Source organism: Ursus americanus, chromosome 35 (assembly GCF_024610735.1).
Source record: "Ursus americanus isolate L20-20 chromosome 35, mUrsAme1.1.p, whole genome shotgun sequence".
NCBI lineage: Eukaryota > Metazoa > Chordata > Mammalia > Carnivora > Ursidae > Ursus > Ursus americanus.
The window spans coordinates 1,689,936-1,703,130 of NC_142161.1; the positions used below are offsets into that span (position 1 = coordinate 1,689,936).

Sequence of the window (13,195 nt, forward strand, 5' to 3'; positions counted from 1 at the left end):
CTATGACATTCTGGAAAGAGCAAAACTATGGAGACAATAAAAAGATTTATACAGGGTAAGAGGTAAAAAACGACCCACATAGAAGCATTTCCACCATGTTTCCCAAGATTCAAACTTTACCGCTTAGGTTTGATACATTCGGCAGGAGAATATCAGGGACAAGAAGGAAACCTTAAAAGTGTTCAAACAGCAAGATTAAAAATTCAAACAGTGAGTTGATGTGGCTGGCCATGCCTCCCTACCTTGGGCTGACCGAGTCTCTCCCTGGAGATTTACTTGGGGCTCAGGAGCCCCGCTCGGCGCTGCAGGACCGGAGGCCATTCCCCACGCCAAAGTGGACTCCAGAGCCAGGCGCCAGGCGGGGGGCGGGGAAGTCTGTGCCTGAGCATGCGCCTTATTGGCTCCTGCCCGGAAGCCGTTGGGGAGAGTGCACCTGCAGCCAGTTAGCTTGCAACCGTTGTGCATGTGCTCTTGGTGCTAGGGAGGCCTGCAGGTGCTGTGCTGCTTCCTTGTTTGTTACTAAGGCACTGTGATTGGCAGCCCTGGAGAGTCTACTTTTTCCAACTGTATTAAGGAGACCCAGGGAAAAAAAAATAACGCTTGCCAGGGGTGGAGGTGGAGGAAAGATTAACAGAGGACACAGGATTTTTAGGGCAGTGAGAATACCCTGTACGGTATTATAAGGATGGCTGGATCATTATATATTTGTCCAAAACCATGGAATGTACTCCAAGAGTGAACTTTAAGGTAAACTGTGGACTTTGGGTGCTTATGATGATGTCAATGTCCACTCATCCTTGGTAACAATGTACCATTCTGGTGAGTGGTCAGTAATGGGGGAGGCAATGGAGGAGTGTGTGTGTGTGTGTGTGTGTGTGTGTGTGTGTGTGTGTGTGTGCACTCACACAGGGGATATATGGGAAAAATCTCTGTGCCTTCCTCTCAATTTTGTTGTAAACCTGAAACTGCTCTAAAAAAATGGATGTCTTAAAAAAAGAATGCTGTCAGATGTCTGTCAGAAGATATAGTAGGTATAAATACACACCCAAATAAAGTACAAAAAAGCTTAATAAAATATATGACACACCAGCACACTCATCATACATAAGAAACATAATATTGTGAGAAACAACAGATCAGTAAATAAAACTTCAATTTCAGAATAAACATCTTTGAGCATCCCAGAATCGAAAGCAAGAAAGGAAGCTAAATAAATTATAGTGTTCTAATTGTATAATGAGACAATATAAATCAGAGAGGCAAAATTTTACATAGCATGATACTTGGAAAAGAATTGATTCAATTGGGTTCCCCATGGTTTTATTTTAAAAATTATTTTACAACTTTCCTATAAAATACAAGATGCAGCATAAAATGCACAAAACATATATGTAAAGTATAATAAATATACAGCAAACATCCAATAGCCACTACCAAAGACAAGTAGGGCATCGCAAGAACTCTGGAAGTCCCTTTGTTTTCATCACCCCTAATTCTCCCCCTAACTTCTCGTGTAAACTTCTTTGCTTTATACTTTTTATTCATCCACTAAAAAATAGATTTACCTGTTTTAAAACTTATGTAAGTGGAATCATCTTTAATATATTCTATTTTAAATGTATTTCTTTTTACTTTATATACAGTAAAATTCACTCTTTGAATTAATTTCACCTTGATCAGATTTTGCTTATCTATTTTGAAGCTCTGTTGTTGGGTACCTCCCACCTTTGGAACTGTTATATCTTCCGCAAGAAATGACCCCTTTTGGAAAAAAAAAAAGAAAGAAAGAAAAGAAACGACCCCTTTTGAATCATGAGATGTCCTTCTCTCTGGTAATGTTCCTCATTCTGAAGTCTATTTTGTCTAATATAATGTAGCTACTCCAACTTTCTTTTGTTTAATGTTTGAATAGCATGTATTTTACTTTTTTAATTATTTTTTAGATTTTATTTTACTTTTAGTCTTTTTTTTTTTTAAGCAGACAGCATATTGTTGGGTCTTCCTTTTATTTCTAATTTATAATCCCAGTCTCTTGGTTTCTTTAGATCATTTATATTGAATCCAATTTCTGATATGGTTAGATTAAAATTACCATTTTGCTAATTGCATTCTATTTATTCTATCTAATCAGTTCTTTTTCTGCCCCCTTTTGTGTTAGTTTTTATGAATCCATTTTAACTTCATCATTTCCCTATTATTTATATCTTTTTAAAATATTTTAAATTGTTGTTCTAGGATTAAAAACATTTAATCGAAGTCTAACTTCAAATAATATCACTACCTGATGTGTCGTAAAAGAGATTTACACCAGTATATCCCCAATTCCTCACTCTCATCCTTTGGGTGATTTTTTTTTGTCATAAATTCTACTTTTACTTATGCCATCAACAAAACATATTGCTACCATGCATATTTCTTTTATTCCACTCCCACTGCTTTTCATTTCTTTGGTGGATCCATGTGTTGGTCTGGTATCACACTACTTCTGCCTGAAAACATTAAACGTTATTCATAGTGCAAGTCTACTTGGCAGTGAATTCCCTCGGTTTTGTTTTTATGAGAAAGTATAGATTTCTCCTTCATTCTTCTTCCTGCTTTATTGAGGTATGATCGACAATAATTATATGTATTTAAGTTGTACAGTGAGTTTTTTGAAGTTATACAAGTTAACGATGCCTTAATATATGTATACATTGTGAGGAAATGAGTACCACCTCAAGTTGATTAACACATTTATCACCTTTCACAATTACACTTTTTGTGTGGTGAGAACACTTAGGATCTATTCTCTTGGCATATTTTAAGTATGCAATACAATACTATTAATTATAGTCACCATGCTACATATTAAAGCCCCAGAACTTATCATCTTACCAACATCTCCCCATTCCACCACCACCCCCATCCTTGGCCACCAGCCCCTGGCAGTTACCATGTTACTGTCTGGTTTGATGAATTCAACTTTTTTAGATTCCACATGTAAGTGAAATCACACAATATTTCTCTTTCTGTGTTTGGCTTATTTCACTTAGCATAATGTCCTCCAGTTTCATTCATGTTGTCACAAATAGAATTTCCTTCTTTCTTATGGCTGAACGGTATTCCATAGTTTTGGCTATTTGGGTCTTTTGTGGTTTCATACAAAGTTCAAGGTTGTTTTATCTACTTCTGTGAAAAATGCCATTGGAATTTTGACAGGGATTGCATTAGATCTATAGATGACTTTTGGTAGTATGGACATTGTAATAATATTAATTCTCCTAATCCAGGAACAAGGTATCTTTCCATTTGTTTGTGTCTTCAAGTTCTTTCATCAATGTCCTACAGTTTTCAGTGTACACATCTTTCACCTCCTTGATTCAATTTATTCCTAAGTACTTTTACTTTTTGATGCTTGGCAGCAGGAGTGTTCCCAGCCTGTGACTGAATTAAAGGGCCATATCAGGATCTACAGTTGGACCAAGCTCAGAGGGCCTGCCTCAGGGACACGGACAGATGTGTCTACCACCCGGTCCCTTGGCATACACAACTAGTGGCTAAAAGGGACCAGAATTGGGTCACAGGCCACTTCAAGGTCTGAGGTTCGCAGGACTGCTACCTGTGGCACAGGCGAGTGTGACTCTTAGTGGTCCTGGTGGATAGATGGTGTTGGTGGGGAGACCAAGACCAAATATGGTTTAGCCAAGTCCACAGGGAGACTGCAGCTGTTTCTGAATCTGTACCCAGACACTAGATCAGTGAGTCTGCCACCTGGGCATGGGTCTGCCTACTCAAAATGGCCCTCATGGATCATGGGTTACACTGGGATTTTCACAATCTCTTAACTAGATCCCAAAGCTCCCACAAAGGCACTTTAGTCCATGGTTGGCTGCCAAATTATTGTTACTGAGGGGGGATATGAGGCCAGCATTACCAAAGCCAAAAAACACACCACAAGAAGCACCTGGGTGGCTCAGTCTGATGAGTGTCCAACTCTTGGTTTTGGCTCAGGCATGATCTCAGGGTCTTGGGATAGAGCTATGTGTTGAGCTCTGCGTTCAGTGTGGAGTCTGTTTGTCCTTCTCCTTTCCCCTGTGTCCCTCCCTCTCCTCTCTTCCTCACCCTCTAAAATAAGTAAAATCTTAAAAAAAAAAAAAGACACTACATGAAAAGAAAACTACTGCCAATATCCCTGATGAATATACATGCAAACATTTTCAACAAAATATTAGGAACCAAATTCAACAACAAATTAAAAGGATCATATGTCATGATCAAGTGGGAATCACCCCTAGAATACAAGAAAAGTTCAACATATGTAAATCAATATATGTGAGACACTATATTTAAAAAATGAGGGATAAAAACCATATGATAATCTCAATAGATGTAGAAACAGCATTTGGCAAAATACAACACCCTTTCATGATTTAAAAAAAAAACTCATAAAATGTGAGTGGAGAAGAAACATACCTCAACATAATAAAAGCCATATATGACAAGCCCACAGCAATCATCATACTCAATGGTAAAAGGTCAAAAGCTTTTCTGCTAAAGTCAGAAGCAAGGTCAGGGTGTCCATGCTTACCATTTCTATTCAACATAGTACTGGAAGTCCTAGCCAGAGCAATCAGTCAAAACAATAAATAAAAGGGATCAAATCAGAAAAAAAAAAAGATAAATTGCTTTTGCAGATGACATATTCAATAAATGTCAATAAATGGTGCTGGGAAAATTGGACAGCTATATGCAAAAGAATGAAACTTGACCACTCTCTCACACCATACACAAAGATAAACTCCAAATGGATGAAAGACCTCGATGTGAGACAGGAATCCATCAAAATCCTGGAGGAAAACATAGGCAGCAACCTCTACGACATCGGCCAAAGCAACCTTTTTCATGACACATCTCCAAAGGCAAGAGAAACAAAAGATAAAATGAACTTGTGGGACTTCATCAAGATAAAAAGCTTCTGCACAGTCAAGGAAACAGTCAAAAGAACTAAGAGGCAGCCCACGGAATGGGAGAATATATTTGCAAATGATACTACAGATAAAAGACTGGTATCCAAGATCTACAAAGAACTTTTTTTTTTTTTTGGAAGAATATTTAACTTTTCTTTAAAAAAAAAATCTTAACCATGAGAGAAAGAAAATAAGAGTATACATTATTTTAACAGGAAAACAGTCATTTCCATCTCTATATTTTATATATTATATATATATTTATATATATATATATGTATATATACACCTAGCACAGTGTGTCTATTCTATCCGTCCGCAGGGAGGGGGCTGGCATGGGGTGAGCAACCGATGCTGCCGTGGCCCCTGGCGATGGTCCTAGGTTAATGCGGGAACTCCAGCATTCACACCCCCTGCCCCACCTCCTGGGCCTGGTTTTTAGGGCCCTACCGGATACACTGGTTTTTCTCTAGGGAGAGGGTGGGGAAGGGTGGACAGAGGTGGGGTCAGGAACTCCTGGAAGAGGACAAGTCCTAGGAGCAGGGAGAAGCTCTCTGCTCGGGCCACAGAGACTGGGCTCTCAAGCCACATGGGCTGGGACACCCTCCCACTCACGGGGACCCGGGTGCTCAGGTCTGGCTCCCCCCTCAGCCCTGACCCCGGAGCTGGCCTGTTAACTAGGAGATGCGAGCTGTCCCTCTGGGCCTGCCTCCGCCCCCGAGGAACAGAAACAAAACAGGTCAAAGTTATTTACAAAGCAAGACGCACATACAGCACGTATGTATTTATAGGAAACCGAAGTGACTATGAGGGGAGAAGCAGGGTGCCCACCTCAGCCCCGGGGTCCTGCGAAGAGGGGAGGGAGGAAGAAAGTGCATTTACACAGACACTCCTCCTTTCACCTGCATGTCTGGGGGGGCCTTTCAGATGCAGTCAGCAAGCTCAGGAGAGGCCTTGGGGGGCGGCTGGAGGGAAGGGGAGACTACTGACACTTGACCGGGACCTGAGCAGACCAAGCGACATGTGGGGCGCCCCCGGGGGTCTCAGCTAGACCCGTTCTCCATGGCCTCCACCGCGGGAAGGAGGTCTGGGCTCCCACTGCCCTGTGCCCCTGCCTCGGGCCGGTCCCCAGAGCACGAGTGGGCAGTTACAGTCCTGGGGAAGAGGCCGCAGGCGCCACGCTGTCTTCCGGGGGGGCATTGGAGCCGTCCTCCGAGCACGGCCGTGGCTGATGGCCATCCCTGGAGTCGCAGGCCAGGGCTTCCCTGGCCGGAGGTGACAGGGAGCCGTCTGTCCATCTAGCCACCTCCGTGTGGAAACTGCCCACGGGTGTGGTGCCGCCCGACACCTCTCCCGCAAGGGACCTGAGCAGCTCTCTGTGGGCCAGCTCCATGTCCCTGAGCCTGTTGAGCTTGACCGTGAGCTGCTCGATGGTGCGGAAGATGCTGCCCACGTCCCTGAGGGCCAGGCTGGGCGGGGAGTGGCGAGGGCGCCTGTGACCTCCACTGGGTCCCCGAAGCCGCCAGGCAGGGATGCTCTCGGGCTGGGAGGGCTCGGTGCTGGAGTCCGGGGTCCGGCCGGCATGCTGACATAGAAGCAGTTCCCTTTTCTCACGACTTTGTAACTTCCTGCCGCCTCGGTGCTTAAAGCCTCTTCTTCTGGGTTCCTGTCCAGCTCGGGAGACTCCCAGATCCCGGAATTCCTGACCTGTGGGGGCAGCTGTTCCAGAGAACAGAGAGCCATGTCCTCCTGCTCTGGCCCTTCACCCCCGGGGGGCCGTGCCCTGGGGCACCAGCTGCTGCTCCTGAGAGAAGGCGCAGGCGTCAGGCCGTCGTCGGGCTCCCTGGCGGGCTGCGCTTCGGGGTGGCGACCGGGCAGCAGGCCACACAGAATCAGGTGCCGCAGGCTCTCCACATCTTCCTGGGCTGAGTCGGCGAGCCCTTCCATGAACAGAGGACAGGGGATGGGCAGGAGGATAGCGTCTCTCATCCGGCCTCTCCTGTTCTCTCCATCCAGGGATGTGGAGGGGTGAGGCAGGGCACCCAGCTCCCCTTCGATGCTGTCTTCCTGCTCGGGATCATCTAGGAGGCCCGCGTGCTTCCCCTCAACCCTCTGCTGGGGCCCAGTGCCTGCTCCAGGCAGCTCCCCGGGCTCTGGTTCACTGTCGAACACTTCTGAGCCATCCAGCCGGACCCTGCTGGGGGTGGGGCTCTGCTGTGCTGGCTCCCGGGCGCCCAGGGGTGGGGGATGGGCGAGCACTGGGGCAGCTCCCGGGCGCCGGGTGGCGTTCCAAATGGCCTCGTCCAAGAGCTCCATCCACGTGTTCTTGTCTGACGACGTCAGTGTCACCAGCTCGTAGATCTGGGGGGGGCCCAGCTCCGAGGTGCAGATGATGAAGAAGGCTCGTTTGTCTGTGGCCACGGAGCGGATGAGCACGGCATTGAGCTTGAGGACAGGGCTGAAGGTCTGCTTGCTGTCCGCGGAGTCTGCGGCGGTCTTGCTGTGACACTTGAGCAGCAGCTTCTCGTCCTGGTTCTGCAGCAGCACCAGGAGATCCTCCAGCAGCAGCACGTGCTGGTCCAAGCTCTTATCCTTGCTGATCCTCCAGGTCAGGGGCCCCTCGTGGACCATCCTTCTGGCTGTGAGATCCAGGCTCTTGAACTCTGCTGCCAGGGGGTTGCTGGCCCTCTCCAGGGACGTGGTGTCCAGGCGTTTCTGGCAGCCCTCCAGTTGGTGCCGGTTCTCCGTCTGCTTCACCGCCTCGTTCGTATACTTAAGGATTTCCCGGCACTGGTCCCATGCCCGGCAGAGCTTCTAGTGCTTGGCGGTGCCACCCTCCGTGTGCTTGAGGACGCTCTCCAGCAGCAGCGGGTACTTGGTGAGCCGTTGCATCTGACACGATGAGATCCCTGAACTGCAGCCGCCGGCACCGGGGGTGACTCTCAGCCTCCTGCATGAAGAGCTGGAAGCAGCTCTCCTTGCGCTGCTTGGTCTTGATAAGCCTCAGGGCGATGGACTGATAGGAGCAGAACTGGGCAGCCACCTGCTGGAGCTCCTCCCGGCTAGGGCCGTCAAACCGAGCCAGCATGAGGTCACCGATGTCTCTGATAATGGGGCCCTCCTCTCGGAGCTTCCTCATGGCCTTGCACCAGGAATTACGGATCTCGATGAGCTCAGGCAGGTTGGGGAAGAGCCGGGCCAGCTCCTCCCGGGGCATCAGTTTCTCCTTCTTCATCCGCTGGTAGAAGATCAGGTCCAGGACCCGGAGCGTGCGCAGATGGGAGGCTTCCATCACAAACAGCTCATTGATGACCTCCTGCCGGTCAATCTCCCTCTGGCTTAGACCCGCCACCACATCCTTGCCCACCGTGTGCTGCCAGTTCTGGGCGTCTGGCTCTGGCTCCAAGTCCAAGAGCTGGCCCAAATCGTCCTCTAGGAGGTGGGGGAGGAAGGCGTCTGTGCAGAACCCCAGGCTGGGAGACTCGATGCTCCTGCAGCCCATTTTGGGGGTAAAGGGAGGGGTTGGGTTCTCCAGAGACCTTGTGGAGAGGCTGGAGGCAGAGGACAAGGCTGACTGGTGGAGGCGGGCAGCCTCCACAGCCGCATCCATGTCCACATCACTGCGAAAGCGGGGCACGTTCTCCACCTTCCGGGACCACTTCAGCTCCTCCCAGCCTTTCAGGCTCTCAGAGCGGCCCAGGCGGATCTCTGAGTGTGAGCTATCGCTCTCCAGCAGGTCCTTGGGGAAGCTTCCTGTGGAGAGCCGCTGCGTCCCGGGCTCCGGGGCGTCATACGGCTGGTTGTTCTCAAAGTGCTGAATGATGTCCCTCACATTGCCTGGTTTGACCTCCGCAGGGGACAAGGGAATATGAAATGTGCTCTGCGAAGAGCTTTTGGGCTTCCCGATGTACTTGAGGATAGGGTTTCGCCTCTTGTCCTCCAAGGCATCCTTGTCTTTTTTGGAATTGCTGCTCTTCTTGGTCTTTGGGAAGAAGGGCAGCCACTTGTCCTTGTCAGGAGCTGCCTGGGCCTTTTCAGCTATGCCGGAAGGCCATGCCTCTCGGAGACGGAGCCCAGCGTAGCCCGTATAGGTATTGAGAGCGAAATCCATGGGGGCACTCCTGTCCTCCTCGTACTTGGACAGAATGCCTGCCAGGGTGGCTAGCTGCTTCTCGGCCACTTGGCACTCTCGGACAGGGTCCCCATCCAGGTCCAGCAGGTCATTCTCACTGTACAGACTACCCAGCCCCAGGGTGTGCTTTGTTCTGTAGTCCTGGACCTGCCCCTGGATCTCGGGCATGGCTGCCTCCTGCACTTCCCAGAGCGTGGTGCGGACGTCCTCACTGCCGCGCAGACGCAAGTCAATTTCAGCCTGTAACACCTCCGGGACTTTCACTCTCAGCGGTGCATTTTTCTCTAAGAAAATATTCCAGATGTCTTTTCCTAAGCTTCAGGAGTCCTTGGGGTTTGTCTGCTGGTAAACTTCTGCACACAGGTAAAAAAGCAGCGGACTGTGGTCAGCCTGAGAGAAGATGTACTGCAGGAAAACGCCCAGGTGAGCGGGCCGTGCCTTCAGCTTCTCAAGGTCCTGGAAGATGATGTTGCCCACGTTGTTGAAATAACCCAGGTCATAATCTTCCTCTGGGCCAATAATTAAAGGCTTCGGGCTCTGGTCTGCGCCCTGCTCGCTGGTGCCAGGCCCTGGTGCGTCCGAGCCCTGCCGCCGGTGGTGCTGGGCCAGCCTGGCCATGATCACAGGTGAGGTTCGGGGACTGCCCAGCCCAGGGTCTGACAGTGCCAAGTTCCAATTCATCAGCGCCTCACTGAGGGAGGGGAAGTGCTCCGTTCCAGCATCCAAGCCGCTGTCTCCCTCCTGGCAGTCCAGAGAGAGCTGGCCTTCTGATGCTCTCTGGCTGTTGTCACCATATAGGGGGGGTATGTCCACGAAGCCACCCGTCTCCTGCTGGATCTTCAGCTGGAGCTGAGTGACACACCTCTGGGCACCTTCGATCTGCTCCTCCAGCAGGCTGGCAGGATTCCGGCTGTATACCTCACAAATACACTGTAACTCCTTTTCCTTCTGCCTCAGCATATTGCAAAGGATCTGGGTGGCATGTTTTTGGAATTCAGGATCCTGCAGTGGTTTGCCCCCCCCCAGGCGCTGCGGGGGTGGGGGCAGAGGTGGGGGCCGAGGCAGCGGTGGGACCACAGGGGCGACTGGGGGGGCTCCGGCGGGGGCAGGGTCCTGCTGCAGCCCAGAGACACTGATGGACGAGGGGGAAGAGCCCAGGAGGGTCAGTGCGACATAGGCGCCAGATCTGATAAGGTTTACCACCTCCAGCTGTTGGTCTCCATGGTGCCGTTGACTTTGATGATCCAGTCGCCCTCTTTGACACCAGCTCTCATGGCTGCCCCTCCGGGCCACACAGCCTGCACCAGAACAATACGGTCCCCGCTGACCGTGAAGCCGAAGCCATGCTGGTCCTTCTGGATGATGACACAGCGCTGAACAAGAACCTGCTGTCTCGGAGGTGTCGGAGGGCTGGCGGAGGTGGGAAGGGGACCTGTGTTCAGGCGCCGGAACTCCCAAAGACAGGCCACTTAACCTGTCTATGCTCTGGGGTAACCTCACACTCATGGTTTCTCAGTGTCTCCGCAGAACAAGGATCCTGCAGTTTTGATGTCTTGATCAGGGCTGAGTCAGCTGCAATTTTTAAGAAAGGTGGGAGGAGGGCCTCCCAACCTCAAGGTCGGATGCTCCGATGCTCAAATGCTCTCTGCTGGCTCTCAGGACCCTGGGAACTGAGGCTCCGCTCTACTTGTACCAGCGAGCATGGTGTCCATTCTCAGCCCCTGGCCCCTCCCCCGTCGGAGAAAAAAAACGAAAGAAAAAGAGGAAAAACTATGACCTTCTTAGAAACCAAAAACCCAACCACAAATCTCTTCAAGGTTAGCGCTATGGGCTAAGACATGAATCACGGAAAGAATGTGCCTTCAAAATATCAGTCTTCACTGCAAGATACAGATGAAGCCCATGCTCCAGACGCCGTTCCCGCAGCTGTCCTCCCGCAGGCGGGCGCCTGGTGGCCGGCAGGGCCATGCCGGGTCCCCCCGCGCTCAGCACGACGGCGACGCCAACGCCAGGGCAGGGGCGGCGAAGGGCCTGTCCGAACCGGCACCGGGGGAGGCCCTGGCCTGCGCGCTAGGCGGGGAAATAAATGAAAGCATACAACAGGACGTGCACCGCGGCAGCCCTTCAAGTCGGGGCGGCCCTGAGACCACGGTTATGGAGCTCCTTAAAACACAGCAACAAAAACGGCTTTTACGTGAAAGGTCTGGAAACCCTTCAAGGAGCCGAAGGCACTGAGCAGGAGCGCGGCGCCCGCCGCCTCACGCCCGCCAGGCCCTGGCCTCCCCGGGCCCCGCGCTCACCGTCCCGGCTGCCATCAACCGCGGTCGCCGCTTGCGTCCCCGCGCTGCCCGACCCACAGCCTCCTCCGCGCCGGCCTGCGGGGGCCCGGCCCCAGCTACCCTCCACCCCGCCCGGCCCGCTCGCCCGCCGCCGCCTCCACTCTGGCCCAGCGCGCGGGGCTCCTCGGGGTGCAGGCCTGGCAGGCCGCAGGTGCCCACGCTGCCCCCTCCAGCCCCGCTCCAGCAGCGCGCTACAAAGAACTTCTCAAACTCAATATAAGAGAAACAAACAAATCATAAAATGGGCAGAAGATATGAACAGTTTTCCAATGATGACATACAAATGGCTAACAGACACATGAAAAAATGTTCAAAATCATTAGCCATCAGGGAAATTCAAATAGAAACCACACTAAGATACCACCTTACGCCAGTTAGAATGGCAAAAATCAACAAGGCAGGAAACAGCAATTGCTGGAGAGGATGTGGAGAAAGGGGATCCCTCCTACATTGTTGGTGGGAATGCAGGTTGGTGCAGCCACTCTGGAAAACAGTGTGGAGGTCCCTTAAAAAGTTAAAAATGGAGCTACCCTATGACCCAGCCATTGCACTACTGGATATTTACCCCAAAGATACAGAGGCAGTGAAGAGAAGGGCCATATGCACCCCAATGTTCATAGCAGCATTGTCCACAATAGCTAAATCACGGAAGGAACTGAGATGCCCTTCAACAGATGACTGGATTAAGAAGCTGTGGTCCATATATACAACGGAATATTACTCAGCTATCAGAAAGAACGATTTCTCAACATTTGCTGCAACATGGACGGCACTGGAGGACATAATGCTAAGTGAAATAAGTCAAGCAGAGAAAGATAATTATCATGATTTCTCTCATCTATGGAACATAAGAACTAGGAAGATCGGTAGGGGAAGAAAGGGATAAAGAAAGGGGGGGTAATCAGAAGGGGGAATGAAGCATGAGAGACTGTGGACTCTGAGAAACAAACTGAGGGCTTCAGAGGGGAGGGGGGTGGGGGAATGGATAGACTGGTGATGAGTAGTAAGGAGGGCACGTATTGCATGGTGTACTGGGTGTTATATACAACTAATGAATCATCGAACTTTACATCAGAAACCAGGGATGTACTGTATGGTGACTAACATAATATAATAAAAAATCATTAAAAAAATAAAAATAAAAAAATAAAATGGATTGAAAGAAGGATAAATAGGGGTGGATTGATAGGTATGTGGTAAGCAAATCTAGCAAATGCTAATGGTAGAATCTAGGCAGCAGTATATGGGTATTCACTTTAAAGTATTTCTACTTTATTGTATGTGTGAAAATATTTGTAATAAAATTTGGAACAAAAATAAAAAAAAAAGGAGGGCACGTATCGCATGGTGCACTGGGTATTATACGCAACTAATGAATCATCGAACTTTACATCAAAAAAAAAAATAAAAATTAAAAAAAAAGAAAAAAGAAAAATAGGCCAAAATAACTATTTTCAGACATTATACTACAGGCAGTGCAAGACTGTGATCACTGGGAGAAGCTAAATTCAGCCAGTAGCACCTTCCAGACCATGGAGCATGAAAAGGAGCCTCCAACAGCACGCGTCTCAGTGAGCACAGCAGATAAAGAATGGAGTTTGGAGCTACCACACTGAATCCAATCTGTAAGGCAGCATTCCAGAGGGAACTGCAGCAGAGAAAGAGCTATAAAAATCTGCAGAGGTGAACCCGGGGTCTTCAGCACCCCCCCACATGCACGCACGCACGCACGTGTGCAGGTATTCTGCAGGGCCGAGAACAGGAAGACTATTGGGGAA

General features: G+C 49.6%; 1 pseudogene; it reads right to left on the reverse strand.

The window, feature by feature from the left end:
- Nucleotides 1-5,905: 5,905 nt before the first annotated feature.
- LOC123786427 (rho guanine nucleotide exchange factor 11 pseudogene) lies at nt 5,906-10,969 on the reverse strand (annotated as a pseudogene).
- Nucleotides 10,970-13,195: the final 2,226 nt, after the last annotated feature.